The following is a 4,095-nucleotide window of genomic DNA, read 5'->3' on the forward strand; positions in this document are numbered from 1 at the left end:
TTTTAGGTTTTATTTATTTATTTATTTATTTATTTATTTATTTATTTATTTGACACAGAGAGAAAGAGAGAGAGCACGACAAGCAGGGGGGAGTGGCAGGCAGAGGGAGAGGGAGAAGCAGGTTCCCTGCTGAGGATATGGGGCTCGATCCCAGGACCGGGAGGTCATGACCAGAGCCAAAGGCAGACACTTAACCGACTGAGCCACCCAGGTGCCCCTGGATGCTACATTTTCAAGGGCTAGTAGCCCAAAAGTGGAAACAACCCAAATATCCATGAACTGATGAATAAACAAAAGGTGGTATATTCATTCAAAGGAATATTACATATTCAGCCATAAAAAGGAATAAATGCAACATGGATGAAACCTTAAAAAAAATATGCTCAGTGAAAGAAGCCAGACACAAAAGAGCATATACTAAATGATTCCATCTATGTGAACTGTCCAGAACAGGCAAATACATAGAGATGGAAAGTAGATTATGGTTGCCAGAGGCTGGGGGCAGGGGGAATGTGGAGTGATTGCTAATAGGTATGAGTTTTCTTTTTGGGGTGGCAAAATGTTCTGGAATTAGTGGTGATGATTGCATCACCTTGTGAAGATACTGACAGCCACTGCGTTGTATACTTTAAAATGGCAAATTTAGTGGTATTGAATTACATCTCAATAAAAAAGTTAATGATAGGGCGCCTGGGTGGCTCAGTTGGTTAAGCGACTGCCTTCGGCTCAGGTCATGATCCTGGAGTCCCGGGATCGAGTCCCGCATCGGGCTCCCTGCTCAGCGGGGAGTCTGCTTCTCCCTCTGACCCTCCTCCCTCTCGTGCTCTCTGTCTCTCATTCTCTCTCGAATAAATAAAATCTTTAAAAAAAAAGTTAATGATAAAAATATATTAAAAATATAATGTAGTCCTACCAAAACAATAAAGTGGTCCTTAATAGGAAAATATTTTATACTGATCCAGTTTCCAAATCTAAATAGAAATTAATTAAACTTAAATAAAATTTAGAATTCAGGTCCTCAGTGGCACTAGCCTCCGAGAGTCAAGTCTCGGTAGCCGCACGTGACCGGTGGCTACCATATTGGACAGGGCAGCTCTGTGGTATTGCTGCTTTGGGCGATGGAAAGAGGTTCTGACTAACCACCCTCGGCCACTTCTAGGTGAATCCTGAAGGGATGGGAGGCAGCTTGGTACTAGGACAGGGTGGTGGATGATGAAGCATTAAGAGAATAGAGGCCCTTTTCTTCCCACCATGAGCAAAATCATATCAATTTTATTCTTCCTTTCCAACAACCCTTTTTTTTTTTTCAGATTCTATTTATTTATTTGAGAGAGCACAAGTGGGGACTGGGAGGGGCAGAGGCAGAGGTAGAAGGAGACTCCCCGCTAAGCAGGCAGCTCGACATGGGCCTCCATCCCAGGACCCCGGGATCATGACCAGAGCCAAAGGCAGATGCTTAACTGACTGAGCCACCCAGGCGCCCTCCGCCCAACAATTCTATCTCACAGATGAGGAAATCCATAGTATGTCAAAACCAGGAGAAATCCTCAAGATAGCCAATTTTTTTAAAAAAACTTACACAAAATACAGTTCATTCTGTGTTGTATAGTTCTGTGGGCTTCAACAAATACATAATATCTTGTGTCCTCCCTCTTTCACTCCCCAAGTTCCCGTGTACAGGGCCCGTCTCTGTACTGCATGTCAGCTGTCATACCTAATCCCCTCAAAAATCCTATGCAGTGGTCATTCGGTGCAATGTGAACCCAGATCCACCAGCTCCGAAGTCCACATCCTTAACCACTGCTTTATGGGATTCATTTACTGAGTCCCCAGTGTGGACCTGGTATTCATTCGAGTCCCCTATTTCACCCAGCACTCCACCTCACATAAGCCTTGCTGAGGGGCCAGATGCATAATCTCCTGGGAAGTGGGCCCCCTCTGAAGCTTGAAGCCTCCTATCTGCAATAGCAGCTTTGGGTCGGCAGGCCCAGGGGAGCCCCGGGCCACTCAGCCATGCCTGGCAGAAGGGAGGCTCAGGCGGACATCCAAGGAGCCTTGCCCAGCAATCAGCGGACTCGCCCTGTTGCGGGGGAGGGGCTCAGGTGTTTCTCCCCATCCCTGGGAAACTATCACCTGGGTGTTCACAATCAGTTTTCAGGCTTCATCAGCCAAAAATGTTGTTTTACTCTCAAATGGCCTGTTTTCATCTTCCTGATCTTCCAGATCATTTTTGTAAACCCCTCTCTTTCCTCAGTAGGGGGATGTCAAGACTTTCCAAGCCTAACTGCGGGTGGGGAGGGAATCATGCTGTTTTTGAGGAAGCTGAAGAGCGTACCAGAAGCCTCTCTCTGAGGCCTTGCTCACCCTAGCTCCTGCTGAGAACACTGCCCCCCCACCCCCCGAGGCTCTGGTCGCCCCAACCCAGGTTGAACCAGCAAATTTCTATAAACACCCCCCGCCCCCCCACCTCGGAGAACCATACAGTAGTTCTAACCCCCGGCCTTCAGGATAAAGCAGAGGTTAGGAGAAACCCAACTTTTGAGGTCTGTGGAAAGACAGCTGCATACTTTATGACAGTTCTCACTATGGGAAGAAGCCAGGACTAGGGGGAAAATATGCTACAGAGGCAAACACAAACGATGAACGATAATTTCTCATTAGCTTCAACTTCTGGGCTGAACCAGGAAGGGGGTATAAAAGCAGAAATTAGCTATGACATCTAGATTTTTTTGTCTGAGTTGGAGATCGTTTGAGCCAAGCTTGCGTTCGATTTACCAGGGCTATCCTGGGGGTTACTTTTTTCTCTTTTGGGGGGGTTACTTTTTTCTTGAATGCTCAAGTGTAATGGATGTTTGTTGAAGGAATTTATCAAAATCTCCAAAGGCAATAAATAACTAAAAATTTTAAAATCACATTACTCTACCATTCAATGCGAACCTTCCTATATTTTCAACCTTCCACCGATTTTCCTGTCCGTAAGCGGACTCTTTCACACAAAATTGGGAATGCACACAAGGTGCTATGTTTTATAAACTTGTTTTTCCAAAAGAACCAGATCAATGGTTTTTCTTTGTTGTTGTTTTCTTAAAAGACCGTCTCAAGACGGTCTTCTTAGGCACACCAGGGAAATTGTTAATATAACCAGAAAGGCTCCCCTCCACCAGCCTCCTGGGAGATGAACATGATTAAGCACAGCGACTTGAGGGTGGCTTATTAAGGAGATAAATTCCATTTCTTCTTGTTAAGCGTGGCTGTTAAACACTCCTGGGCCCAAGATGAAAGGAAAGAGATGTGGCTGAATCAGCACTTTGCATTCACTGTGCCGGCCACCTGTTTTATTAAGCGTGCCCGTGTGTCAAACTCCACGGAATGAAAAGAAAGGTGTTTTTGTTGACTGGGACTGTACCTCCTCGCTCTGGTCCTTCCCTTGCCCACCTCAGCCTGAGAGAGCTTGAGGATGTGGCTGAAAGCACCTCCCAGATCTAGCTCAGAAACCCGAAGCTCAAAAAAGCAGTGACTATGACTCTGCTGTCTCTGGAGACCAGTTCCTAGCCCTCTGAATTTTATTTTATTTTATTTTATTTTATTTTATTTTATTTTATTTTATTTTATTTTATTTTATTTTATTTTATTGTTTTAGAGAGAGAGAGTACAAGTGGGATGGAGGGGCAGAGGCAGAGGGAGAAGTAGGCTCCCTGCTGAGCAGGGACCCCCCCCAAAGAGGGGCTCGATCCCAGGACCCTGAGATCATGACCTGAGCCCAAGGCAGATGCTTAACCAACTGAGCCACCTGAGCACCCTAGCCCTCTGAATTTTAATTAGCAATAATCGAGCCTCAGATAAACCTCATTGGCTACGATACTGCCACTGCGCAAAGCTAGCCCTCTGAATTTTAGAAGAATGTATATATAAAATCTCCTCAGTTCCACGCTAGCTGTATGTGTTGGGTTTGCCCCTCCAGTGACGGGAAATGGTGAGCCTCTGGCCCTTGGGGATTAAGAGCCACCTCAGCCTGACCTGAAGTAGCTCCCACCTGCCCAGTAGAATGAGCCAGACATTTCTGTTCCTCAACCTGTCCCTTGTCCTTCCCAGTGA

General features: G+C 45.8%; 1 pseudogene; it reads right to left on the reverse strand.

Annotated features, from left to right (window-relative positions):
• Nucleotides 1–3,808: 3,808 nt before the first annotated feature.
• Nucleotides 3,809–3,879, reverse strand: LOC114217251 (U4 spliceosomal RNA; annotated as a pseudogene).
• Nucleotides 3,880–4,095: the final 216 nt, after the last annotated feature.

Source organism: Eumetopias jubatus, unplaced genomic scaffold (assembly GCF_037043125.1).
Source record: "Eumetopias jubatus isolate StellerSeaLion01/CBP00866 unplaced genomic scaffold, mEumJub1_p1.0 scaffold_4, whole genome shotgun sequence".
NCBI classification, from domain to species: Eukaryota; Metazoa; Chordata; class Mammalia; order Carnivora; family Otariidae; genus Eumetopias; species Eumetopias jubatus.